We start from the raw sequence: 14388 nt of genomic DNA, 5'->3' as shown, positions 1-14388 counted from the left end.
TTTTGTAAGCCACCTCCTTTGTTGATGGACTACATTTTCTAAGGACTCTCCCAATGAATCTCAAACTGGCACCCGCCTTACCAACAATTTATTTTATATGATCATTCCACTACAAATTGTTCCGTACACGCACTCACAGATATTTTCAGGAGTAACTGTTACGAGTGTTTGTTCCGCTATCATATAATCACACAATAAAGGATCCTCCTTTCTATGTATTCGCAATGCATTACATTTGTCTACGTTAAGAGTCAGTTGCCACTTCCTGCACCAAGTGCCTATCCGCTGCAGATCTTCCTGCATTTCGCTGTAGTTTTCTAATGCTGCAATTTCTCTGTATACTACAGCATCATCCGCGAAAAGTCGCATGGAACTTCCGACACTATCTACTCCGTAAATTATATATATATTGTGAAAAGCAATGGTCCCATAACACTCCCCCGTGGCACGCCAGAGGTTACTTTGTCTGTAGACGTCTCTCAATTGAGAACAACATGCTGTTTTCTATTTGCTAAAAACTCTTCAATCCAGCCACACAGGTCTGATATTCCGTAGGCTCTTACTTTATCAGGCGACAGTGCGGAACTGTATCGAACGCCTTCCGGAAGTCAAGGAAAATGGCATCTACCTGGGAGCCTGTATCTAATATTTTCTGGGTCTCATGAACAAATAAAGCGAGTTGGGTCTCACACTACTGCTGTTTCCGGAATCCTTGTTGATTCCTACAGAGTAGATTCTGGGTTTCCAGAAATGACATGATACGCGAGCAAAACACATCTTCTAAAATTCTGCCGGCCGCGGTGGTCTCGCGGTTCTAGGCGCGCAGTCCGGAACCGTGCGACTGCTACGGTCGCAGGTTCGAATCCTGCCTCGGGCATGGATGTGTGTGATGTCCTTAGGTTAGTTAGGTTTAAGTAGTTCTAAGTTCTAGGGGACTGATGACCACAGCAGTTGAGTCCCATAGTGCTCAGAGCCATTTGAACCATTTCTAAAATTCTACAACAGATCGATGTCAGAGATATAGGCGTATAGTTTTGTGCATCTGTTCAGCCATGACAGAACTGACCTCCTGGGCGGAGAGTGCAGATACCCGTGGAAACATGGATATTCCATATTCCGAATATCCCGGAATATTCGAGCTTTACAGACGTAAATTATTTCAAAGACTTTTCGGAAATGATAAATGTTACATTACAAATAATGGTCTGTGGCCTGATTAGGGGTGGCGACCTGCAACACCCCATCCACCTCCATTACACTACTCTGGATACACCACAGCTCGGGGCGTCATTCGTTCGCGGCTGTGGCACTTGTCTGAATGTAATACGCCATTAATCTTGGTCACTTGTTGTTCAGACTTGGTGCGTTAAAGCCGAAGAGGCACCTTGTATTGTATTCTGATGCTGAGAAGGAAGCTGCCCCCGTGTGGCTGAGGTCCACGCTTTTGAACAGACATTACAGTGCATAAGTAACTGGGTGATACCAAATCAGTTTATTTACTGCGATAAAGGTTAGTTTTGTTTGGCGATATTACTTTGCTATAATCATCCGCGAGTAGGTATCATATCACATGCTTCTGCGAAGTAACACGCGCTCATAAGTTGCTATTACGAACTGTTTGTATCGTATATAACTTTGACTCCAAGGTAATACAAATTGAAAGATGTTAACCTCTCCTGAACCGTAAAGAGTTTTTTTCTTCAAGGATTCACAGTGATGGATTTCAGAAGATGTTACCTTCGTTTATGGTTTAAATAACGAAAAATGCACCAGTTACTTATGTTTTGATGCTTCTTACAGCGCTTTTGAAGAATTTGTTCTCATTTCTATTATGTATAATGGAGGAGACACAATACCTTCTAACCGTAAAAAGACTCAAGAAAGGCAGAAAATCGTACATGCAAACATCACCATACTATCATGTCAACAAATGCACAAATGTATTGGAAAGTGCGAATAAAAACTCGAAACGCGTTGAGCTAAGCATTGAAACAAAAGTAACTGATGCAATTTTCATTATTTGAATACTGAATGACACAGTTGCAGACTTTCCTGAAACATCTAATATGACGAAAGAAATTAAGTTACTTTGGTTTGTAGAGATAAATCTTGAAGTTGTAGGTTGAAATATCTCTATGGGATTGCAAAGTTTTCGTTTTGTGTCCATTGATTGTTAAATTCCCTTCTCACGAATTCATTTAATTGAGAACCACTTCACCCTTTGTCTTTAATCTACGTGGAAGTACTGCGCTGGCTGGTCACCATCTTGTTGTGTTACGTAAACTGACCACATGTGTCAAAAACATTTTGATGTATAGATATTCTGCTACCGAGCCTCAACAGAAAATTAATAGCACTGAAGAGAAATTCTGTACATGATAATTAAGTTTTAGCAGCTGAGAAAAGATAAGTCGTCGTGTGCTGGAGTGCTGACTGCGACTTTGAGGTGTTGTGTTGCATCACCTCACTTCTCTGATACCATATTACACCCGGAGGGAATTGTGATTTTTTTTATATGATCTTTCTACTAATTAAGCATTTTCTGCTTTCTGAAGTTTTGCACACAAAGACGAGGAGACTGCCTCGTTGTATAGCTGGACCCTACAAACGGAAGTCCAGCACACATTTACAATAACTTGTTGCATTCACAGAGCGGTACACTCACACTGCTTACAAGTCTTAGATATGCAGGTTCGCATTTCTTTTCGCTGTGCTGATTTTATAACAGTGTGTGTAGTGTTACTACACTCCTGGAAATTGAAATAAGAACACCGTGAATTCATTGTCCCAGGAAGGGGAAACTTTATTGACACATTCCTGGGGTCAGATACATCACATGATCACACTGACAGAACCACAGGCACATAGACACAGGCAACAGAGCATGCACAATGTCGGCACTAGTACAGTGTATATCCACCTTTCACAGCAATGCAGGCTGCTATTCTCCCATGCAGACGATCGTAGAGATGCTGGATGTAGTCCTGTGGAACGGCTTGCCATGCCATTTCCACCTGGCGCCTCAGTTGGACCAGCGTTCGTGCTGGACGTGCAGACCGCGTGAGACGACGCTTCATCCAGTCCCAAACATGCTCAATGGGGGACAGATCCGGAGATCTTGCTGGCCAGGGTAGTTGACTTACACCTTCTAGAGCACGTTGGGTGGCACGGGATACATGCGAACGTGCATTGTCCTGTTGGAACAGCAAGTTCCCTTGCCGGTCTAGGAATGGTAGAACTATGGGTTCGCTGACGGTTTGGATGTACCGTGCACTATTCAGTGTCCCCTCGACGATCACCAGAGGTGTACGGCCAGTGTAGGAGATTGCTTTCCCACACCATGATGCCGGGTGTAGGCCCTGTGTGCCTCGGTCGTATGCAGTCCTGATTGTGGCGCTCACCTGCACGGCGCCAAACACGCATACGACCATCACTGGCACCAAGGCAGAAGCGACTCTCATCGCTGAAGACGACACGTCTCCATTCGTCCCTCCATTCACGCCTGTCGCGACACCACTGGAGGCGGGCTGCACGATGTTGGAGCGTGAGCGGAAGACGGCCTAACGGTGTGCGGGACCGTAGCCCAGCTTCATGGAGACGGTTGCGAATGGTCCTCGCCGATACCCCAGGAGCAACAGTGTCCCTAATTTGCTGGGAAGTGGCGGTGCGGTCCCCTACGGCACTGCGTAGGATCCTACGGTCTTGGCGTGCATCCGTGCGTCGCTGCGGTCCGGTCCCAGGTCGACGGGCACGTGCACCTTCCGCCGACCACTGGCGACAACATCGATGTACTGTGGAGACCTCACACCCCACGTGTTGAGCAATTCGGCGGTACGTCCACCCGGCCTCCCGCATGCCCACTATACGCCCTCGCTCAAAGTGCGTCAACTGCACATACGGTTCACGTCCACGCTGTCGCGGCATGCTACCAGTGTTAAAGACTGCGATGGAGCTCCGTATGCCACGGCAAACTGGCTGACACTGACGGCGGCGGTGCACAAATGCTGCGCAGCTAGCGCTATTCGACGGCCAACACCGCGGTTCCTGGTGTGTCCGCTCTGCCGTGCGTGTGATCATTGCTTGTACAGCCCTCTCGCAGTGTCCGGAGCAAGTATGGTGGGTCTGACACACCGGTGTCAATGTGTTCTTTTTTCCATTTCCAGGAGTGTATTTTCTACTTAATTTACAAGTCAGATCGCGTTCCTAAGTTTGTTCTCTGGAACATTAGTAATGTAAATTCTGCATATCATTAAAATATTAGGGCTTATTTGTCACTACATCTGAGAGTGGTCTATGCTTTTACACACACACACACACACACACACACACACACACACACACACACACACACACACACACACACACACACACACATGGAGGAAAATAAATTGCTGAGGATAATTGGTTTTAGGTTAGATTTAGAACTTTCTCTGCTACCTGGCAGACATCTGCTGGAAATTGAACTTCTTTCTGAGTCACCGAGTAACAAATGCCAAATTTTTCCTCTAGTGTTTTAGGTATGGACATCATTACTCTTCTCAAATTATGATATATTAATTATGACGAATTTCGTTAACGAATATGTGTATTGCGATGGTGCAGTTACAATATATAACTCCTCTACATGACGAACATATTATTCATACTGCTCGCTTTTGTGCAATCAGTACTTTCTTTCTAAGAGATGGGTTCCCTCAGAAAATTATTCCATAGGATAAGATGGGAATGTGCAAAATATGTCAGGTGGTTGATTCGTTTGCTTCGAAGACTGGCAATTATACGAAGAGCAAAAGTAGCTGAACTTACAAGTTCGGTAAAGTTTTCATCAGTATCTACTCCAAAAAATTTGGAGCGTTCTACTCTATTCACTGAATCCAATTCATGTGCTACGTCAGTTGTTGGCAAGGCTCTATTTCTTGTTCAGAACTGAATATAGTGTGTTTTCTCAAAGTTTAAAGAGTCAGTTTTCAGCTAATCACTTAATAATTTTTTGTATAACATCATTAATAGTCTTCTGTTGCTTTTTCTTTAATGGCATTTGTTACACACAGGGTGTAAATTTTAAGTTGAAAAACCAGAATAACTCGAAAAATAAGCTTCACACGAAAAAATGTGTAGAATCCAAAGTTGATTATTTTCGAGGGGGACATCTGCCGGTGCTAAAATTAGCCCGCCACCCTAGCCCCTGGAGAAGGGGGGCGGGAGGCCACTTTAAAAATTCAAATAGAAATCCCCATTTTTTATTGAAGAATCAGATTCTACAAAAACTACGTACATTTTGACTTAAACATTTGTTTTGATTCCTGGTAGTTGGCGCTGTAATGCAAGAAAATCCGTGTTCTCATTTTTGGAGGAAAATGGTTGCAGATAAATAAAAAATACTTATTTATTTCGTAAATTTTGATTCGCTAAAACTAAAACCCTCCCTCACCCCCTGTAGGGTGTTGTTTGGGAGAGAGGAATTAGAATTTTACAAATGTTGACCTAAATTTTAATTTTTCCGCAGATTGGGATAAGTTTTGTATGTTTCGTGGTCACGAGGACACACAACTTTTAATTATCAAACAAATCATCTGACTAGCTAACTAACTAACCAAAAATTTTTACTCTCTGGCGCAAGAAACTAAAAAGACCAGCGTTATTACTCACTCTTTGTTCTGTTCTTGAAGCTAACACACGCTACGGCTGCCATTTCTCATTGTAAGTTGTGAATTTTAAATAATACATGGTAATTTATCCTGACTACATTTTTCTTACATGTGCATAATGACCTTCATGCAGAAGTAAAAATATTATTTGTGAGGTTTTCAGCATGCTGGATAAACAACAAGAACGGTCGAACAATCGACCATTCTTGGCAGACATCTTGCGCAGGAATAATTTCATTGCGTTCCGTCATCAACGGACCCTTTGAAAGACTTGTACCATAATTAGAATGGATAAGAAAGTGAATATATTAATTTATATCGTATTAAAGTAAAAACTAAGAACATTCAGTTCAGTTCAGACATTGACCGTTTCTCGGCAAACAAAGATTATTATTTCTTTAAATCAAAGGTTTCTTTTAACTAAATTTCGCTACAGTAAAGATATCTTGCAGCAATATTATAATGTGATAACACGAAATACGATCACTGAGATTATGTTTAAGTTTATTTGTCGGTGTGAATGCTCCACGTAGACATCAGTTTTAACAAATTCTAAAAGCACCTCGCGGAATCCTATAGTAACAAGGCTGTGAGTCACGCGCTGTTAAATAATCAGAGCTCCGAGAACTATTTTACAAAAGTATAGATTCCGGTCCCCCCCCCCCATTATCATGATTATTTCTTGTGTCCGCTCCGCCGAATAAGTGCTCTATTCACGCTCTGGCCGGGCGTAAATATCAGTAAAGTTAGGAGGTAAGATCTTCTTACACTCTTTTCGTCACATTAGCTCTGTACACCGTAAGTATACTTGAAACGGTGTCCAGACCGGGGCGGTAGCGGTACAAAATGATGTGGAACGAGTCAGCCTACAGGGTATGTATACATAGATAGTTGCTGTTAACGTTAATGACAACGTTATTTTTAGTCCTACTCATGCAACTACAGTTAAAAATTAGGATTTAAGTTACTATTTTTATTTACAGGCTACGACTTTTGAAACAGAAATTCACATATATACATACAAAAGAATACATGAAAGGAATTTCCGACTTTTTCTGCATTGGAACATTGATATAACTCAATGACGACTGATGAAAATTTGACTTGCAACACTATTGTCAACGTAAAGTGGCCTTAAATTCTGACATCCAGACGGATGTTTAAGTTATGTGTAGGTGGACCGTGCGGGGCTCGGACAGAGGACGATCCAAGTATTCGGACTACCGTTTCAGGTTCCCACCGAGGTGTTTGATTGGATGGTTGATTTGGGAGAGGGGACCAAACAGCGAGATCATCGGTCCCAGCCGGCCGCGGTGGTCTAGCGGTTCTAGGCGCTCAGTCCGGAACCGCGCGACTGCTACGGTCTCAGGTTCGAAGCCTGCCTCGGGCATGGATGTGTGTGCCTTCCTTAGGTTAGTTAGGCTTAAGTAGTTCTAAGTTCTAGGGGACTGATGACCACAGATGTTAAGTCCCATAGTGCTCAGAGCCATTTGAACCATTTGCCTTCGGTCCCAACGAATTAGAGAAGTATGAGGACGAAAATCGGCTGCGCCCTGTCGAAGAAACCATCTTGACATATTCCTGAAGCGATTTAGGGAAATCGCGGGAAACCTAAATCACGATGGACGGTTGCAGTGTCGTCGTCCCGAATTTGAGTCCCGTGCGCTAACCAATGCGCCACCTCGCTCGGTCCAAGTCATCGTCATCTATAATGGTCAACCGAGGACGTGCTTGGGATGCGGCCAAGAAAGTCATGTGTGATCCACCTGTGTGCAACGTCAAATATCCCAATTACTGCCAGGCGAAGAGCAGACGATAACCACACTGATGGCGCTCCCACTGACATATGTCGAGGCTTTCCAAGACTGGAACGGAACCAGCTGGTGGGCGAACTGCACCGCATACATGGCGACGGGAAAGATTCCTTTATGGCACCAGCCACTTGGTGAGCCGCCTTGACTGTGTATACGTCTCTCCAGGACTTACTGCTGCGATACTCGATGCGGAGCTATGACAGATGGCATTCTTCAACCATGTCTCTTACGTCTGCATGTTATCTTTACCAAAAGAAAGTGCGGTGCGGACGAAGCTTATGGAAACTGAATGTTGCCCTCATGAAGGAACCAGAGTGTCGGCATCTGATAATGGAGAATTGGAGGGAATGTGAGAGGCGCCTTCCGTGGCTTGTGTGGTGGCTCGAAGGCATTAAACTTGCCTTCAGATGCTCTCGACATGCTGGTGGTCGACGCCTGACAACCCCAATGAATATTGCAAATGCTTTTGTGGGTCACTATGGGCGGTTCTATGAAGTAGAGGAAGATAACGCCTTGGCGACAGATCACGTTCTCCATTCGCTGACAGAAGCTCTCGTTGGAGAGGCTGCGATGACTAACAGACCTGATCATGACAGATCGCATAGATGACATTCTTCTCATAGTGACTGCTAACGAATCACCAGACCCAGAAGGTACTTCACTAGAGGTCTACTGCGCATTGGAAGACATTATAGCTTCTCACAGGTAACGATGTTCTAGGAACTGACGAACCCCAGCATTCCCCTACCACCTGCTTTCGTTTTAGGCCTTCTTCTTCTGGTCCCCAACCCGGCAGGGATGTTGAACATTATCGGCCTCTCACTATGCTTAACAGAGGTTCTAAAAATTTTACCCGGTTTCTAGACTATTGCATTTGGTTTGTACTGCCTCAAATCGTCTACTTGTACGTAACATGTCAGAGCGGTACGGTGATACACAGACAGCAATCAGAGGTTATGAAGATGTCATCAGCTGGCAGAGGCTTGTCGCTTGAGTGGAGCTTTGATGTCGGTGGAATTCAACTGCACGTTCCATATGGTGAATCAAGATTACCTCGAGGCGGTGTTGAGGCAGTTGGCTTCTCCCCGTCTTCCCCCACGCCCAGTCTTTACTTACATTGTCATGCGACTACTCCGAGGTGCTTCATCGTGAGTGATGATCATTGGACGTGTGCTAGGCCCGATTACCATCTCCTGGTCGTTACGGCAGGGATGTCCGTTATCAATGAGCATGTACGCCATCACGTTTGAGCCACTGCTACATGGACTATGGGTTGGTTGACGGGAATTACATTGAGAGGCAACGCCTTCATTTGCCATGGACGATCTGGCGTTTCTGGCAGAATTGGGAGACGAAGTGCAAGGGATGCTGAAATGAATTACCAGATACAGAGCTGCTGTGGGCAGTTGTATGTATGTAACGAAGTATCGAGCAACAGTAATGTGTAGGGATCTCCTATAAGGGCACATGGCGCTGTTCCGATTACAAGAGACGCTCAAATGTTTTAGGTTTGTCTTTACATGCGGCGTCAGACAGACGCTAGTGATTAATTGTGTCCGTCTTGTTCCAAGGAGGCACAGGCAACTTACTTTGGACATTAAACATGGTGCAAACGGTTGCTTAAGTCAACGTTCACCTTGCATCCATAATACCCATTCGGCCATCATTTTACCAGTGCCAAAGACGATGATGTACAGGTTGATGGCAGACTTCGGCTACTTCGTGAGCGCGAGTCTGACCCTAAAAGTACGATACGATACACTAATGATACCCATAAGCATTGGTGGCCTAAGTCTCGGCAACGTCGAAGTCAGAGCGGCTGCCCTATATGTCAATATGATGGTAAAGTCGTCAATTCAATGTCATCCACCTAATGGGCACCTAATCTAAGAGCTGGCTCCCCCTCCCGACTATTGCCCATTGCGGTTGTAAGAGGTCCATGAGTAAGGAATTTGTTGCTAGCACACTCGAGCAGATGTAATATATATATATATACTCCTGGAAATGGAAAAAAGAACACATTGACGCCAGTGTGTCAGACCCACCATACTTGCTCCGGACATTGCGAGAGGGCTGTACAAGCAATGATCACACGCACGGCACAGCAGACACACCACGAACCGCGGTGTTGGCCTTCGAATGGCGCTAGCTGCGCAGCATTTGTGCACCGCCGCCGTCAGTGTCAGCCACTTTGCCGTGGCATACGGAGCTCCATCGCAGTCTTTAACACTGGTAGCATGCCGCGACAGCGTGGACGTGAACCGTATGTGCAGTTGACGGACTTTGAGCCAGGGCGTAGAGTGGGCATGTGGGAGGCCGGGTGGACGTACCGCCGAATTGCTCAACACGTGGGGCGTGAGGTCTCCACAGTACATCGATGTTGTCGCCAGTGGTCGGCGGAAGGTGCACGTGCCCGTCGACCTGGGACCGGACCGCAGCGACGCACGGATGCACGCCAAGACCGTAGGATCCTACGCAGTGCCGTAGGGGACCGCACCGCCACTTCCCAGCAAATTAGGGACACTGTTGCTCCTGGGGTATCGGCGAGGACCATTCGCAACCGTCTCCATGAAGCTGGGCTACGGTCCCGCACACCGTTAGGCCGTCTTCCGCTCACGCCCCAACATCGTGTAGCCCGCCTCCAGTGGTGTCGCGACAGGCGTGAATGGAGGGACGAATGGAGACGTGTCGTCTTCAGCGATGAGAGTCGCTTCTGCCTTGGTGCCAATGATGGTCGTATGCGTGTTTGGCGCCGTGCAGGTGAGCGCCACAATCAAGACTGCAGACGACCGAGGCACACAGGGCCAACACCCGGCATCATGGTGTGGGGAGCGATCTCCTACACTGGCCGTACACCTCTGGTGATCGTCGAGGGGACACTGAATAGTGCGCGGTACATCCAAACCGTCATCGAACCCATCGTTCTACCATTCCTAGACCGGCAAGGGAACTTGCTGTTCCAACAGGACAATGCACGTCCGCATGTATCCCGTGCCACCCAACGTGCTCTAGAAGGTGTAAGTCAACTACCCTGGCCAGCAAGATCTCCGGATCTGTCCCCCATTGAGCATGTTTGGGACTGGATGAAGCGTCGTCTCACGCGGTCTGCACGTCCAGCACGAACGCTGGTCAACTGAGGCGCCAGGTGGAAATGGCATGGCAAGCCGTTCCACAGGACTACATCCAGCATCTCTACGATCGTCTCCATGGGAGAATAGCAGCCTGCATTGCTGCGAAAGGTGGATATACACTGTACTAGTGCCGACATTGTGCATGCTCTGTTGCCTGTGTCTATGTGCCTGTGGTTCTGTCAGTGTGATCATGTGATGTATCTGCCCCCAGGAATGTGTCAATTAAGTTTCCCCTTCCTGGGACAATGAATTCACGGTGTTCTTATTTCAATTTCCAGGAGTATATATATATATATATATATATATATATATATATATATATATATATATATATATATATATATGCGTTTTCCGTCGACCTTATTGAGGTAAGAATTTCAATTTATTCAGAATGATCTTTCAGGGCCATGACGCAGCACTGCTGACGTCCAAATTTACCAGTTTAAATTCACAGTCAATTATTGAAAGGTTATAAGTGAGCCACAATTTTATTGAGAGAATTGTATTATTGGTAGCTTTCGGAATTTATCTGTTGGTAGGTTACGCAGAGTGTGAATTATAAATAATTATATTTTTACTGTTGGGAGGTTTCGAAACTTTTCTGTTGGGGGGTTACACAGTGGCGTATGTTTCCTCGTTGCTGTCCTGTATCAAGAGCTTTTTCGTTGATTACAAGGCATGTTACATATATGCCGACCTCCTGAGTACCAGGGTTCCTACAGCACGTGATGGTTATTGACTAATGATGTGAGAACATAAATGAAATGTAATGGAGTGCCATCAACCTATGATAGCTTGGGCCGTGGTCTGGCGTTAAGTACACCAATCCCTCCTCAAATCGGACGTCTGGGCAACCTGGTATCTGGTGCTCAACCAAAAACGTATGTCGCAACAACGGCTCCATACCATTAATATCGCCGACTCTCCACTCTGCCGATAGTGACGTCTGCCTGAGATGGACGTACTTGAACTGGAGGGTGGACCTTCTCTGTGGCTGTTGATAAGGAAAATACTTGCCCTTCTTCTTCACACAGCCACTTACGCAGTGGTCGCACAGTCCCCTTTATTCCTGGATGAGACGCTTTCCCCTGGAACTAAGACTAATGCTGTGACATGGTCGATATCCTATTTCTTCCATGATGGTGACAGCAGTATGCCACTTTCTGGGCAGTGTTTTCTCGGACCATCGCCGCACATGGACTATGCCGGGCATGAGCAGATAACTTCATTGCGAGTGTCTAGTTCTCAACACAGGACCAGTGACAGGAGCATACGACATTTTTCTTCGAAATGATGTGCCTAGACCTCACCTGCAGGACGAGGGAATCGACTTGTAACTAATCACATAGAGACTCTGGTGTGTGGCGTTTTGTTTGTTCCACTAGGAGGGCGGTCTTTTCCTAATTTTAATGATTGTACATTGTGTTGCTGTTGTTGTTTTCTTTCCAAAACGAACCAGTTGTGCAAAATAAACTTTGATGTGTTTTCCTCTTTACCTATTTCTCATTAATAAGCGATAAGACGACTACTGGCACACAGCGATAAAAATTAAGGTTCGAAGCCCGGTCCGGTGCAAGTTTTCATCTATCATTGTTGAGTTATTTCAATGCTCCGATGGAGCGGAAGTTGGTAATTTCTTTAGTCAAGTAACTAACTAACTTACGACTGAATTTTTTGGCATCTCCAGTCCTCTTCATTAATACACCACGTAAGAGCCATCAGGTCTTCCAACTGCTGGGCAGCTTGTAATGTTTGTAATCTCAGTGCGAAGTTTACTTGGCGCAGTTTATAACACTATATTGACAGAGGTTTCAAGTGGAAATGCGGGAGAGCAAACTGAATCATCGTACCAAGACGCCAGAGATCTTCGAAATAACAGAGGAAAGGACTTCTGCTAAACTATGCTTTAAGCTACGCGCATGACTTGCACAGCTGGAGGACAGGAGGCCGACAAACCTCGCAGTGGATCTGTCACTTTTCAGGACTTTAGATGGAGTCTGATGCTTCCACTCTTGTCACCTAACAATTGAAAAACTGGTAAGCACAGTGACAGAAGTGGAATGAAACTCATGTTTGCTGCCAAATGGATGACGCAGCCATCCTCACGTGTAATGTGGACGCTCTGTAGCCTTGTTGGACGCCGTTTCCGCACGAGGTTTGTGTGTGCGCGTGGGCTCTTCCTCCCGTGGTGGCACATTGGAGTGTGAGTGTACAGTGCGAGATGACTCACTGTGCTCCCCTTGTTTCTACTCACAATAACTGGACGGAACGATTTGTCTGGTATAATTATTTATTACATTAAACTTTACAACTTGCACAGGCAGCGCGCCAACTGCGGCTCCTGGATTAGCTGGTAGACATACACGCCCGTCCCCTACGGGGTCTCACAGCCACCTGCTTGGTCGTTACAAGTTACAACTGCTAATCTTACCTGCGCTCACAAAGGCCCGGGAGGTCCACTTCTGCACGTAGGTTGCAAATTCTCCCAACAGGAAGCAGACTATACTGGACAGCCTGACATGCCCAGTTTGAAGCTGCCACTAGATGGCAGTTGGAGTGAATAGCAGAGTCTAAACAGTTTCCCATCCTAATTTGTTCCTCAAGACACAGTCGAAGTTAGTCGGTGTATTTTTGTTACGCCCTCTTTACGAATGATGTGGTGGATAGCATCGGAAGCTCCCTGAGATCGCTAATTGTTGATTATTTACGTTGTGCATAGGAATGCTACAGCGTCTGAGAACAGTAGCGCAATGTAGGAAGACTGGTAGAGAATCCACGCCTATGTAGTGACAGACAGTGACCCTTATCGTCAATAAATACAATGTCTGATCAAAAGTATCTGGACACCCCTGTGTAATGAGAATTTGACCACTAGAGCTCAGAAGAAGTGGACCCGCCAGTCGGAGAGGAGGCGCGGAATATCGTCTTGTCAGTAGAGAAGCAGAATCAGTCCGTCAGGAGAGTTGAGTGGTTTCGAATTCATTGGTCATTGGACGTCACCTGAGTAACAAATCCATGAGGAACATTTCAACCATTCTAAAGGTGCCAAAATAGACTGTCGGTGATGTGACTGTGGACTGGAAACGCGAAGGAACAACCTCAGCTAAAGGAAGACGAGGCAGACCTCTTGTAATGGCAGACGGGAACCATAGAACATTGTAGAGGGTGTTTGTAAAAACAGCATGAAATCAGCGAGAGGAATCACTGTTGAGATCCAAAGTGTTACCAGCCGTCCATTAGCACAAAGAGTGTGCGAAGGGAGTTAAAAAGAGTGGGATATAATTCTCGAGTAGCTCATCGTAAGGCACATATTTCTAAAATCAGTGCTAAATGACGCTTGAGGTGGTGTCAAGAGGCACGCCATTGGACAGTGGATAACCGGAAACGAGTGATTTGAGGTGATGAATCACGCTATACTCTATCGGAATCCGATGGAAGGGTTTGGGTCTGGCGAATGCCTGGAGAAAGTTACCTGCCAGTGAAGTACAGAGGAAGCGCTGTTATGGTGTGAGGGTTTCTTTCATTGTTGGGGCGTGATCTCCTTGTTGCGCTTAAAAAACCCTGAATAAGGAAGACTGTGAACACGTTTTGCAGCCCTGTGAACTGCGTGTAGAAGAGGCACAGTTCGGAGACAATGGCTATTTCTATCTAAATGACAATACACCCTCTCATAGAGAGGCATCGCAGAGGGCATGCTTTGTGGACAGTAACATTCCTGAAAAAATATAGGGGAGGGAAAGGATCCACATTGTTACAACAAACATATTAGGAAGTTGCTGAGAAAGCAGAGAATTT

This window comes from Schistocerca gregaria, chromosome 4 (assembly GCF_023897955.1).
Source record: "Schistocerca gregaria isolate iqSchGreg1 chromosome 4, iqSchGreg1.2, whole genome shotgun sequence".
In the NCBI taxonomy this organism is placed as follows: domain Eukaryota; kingdom Metazoa; phylum Arthropoda; class Insecta; order Orthoptera; family Acrididae; genus Schistocerca; species Schistocerca gregaria.
This window is presented reverse-complemented; position numbering follows the sequence as displayed.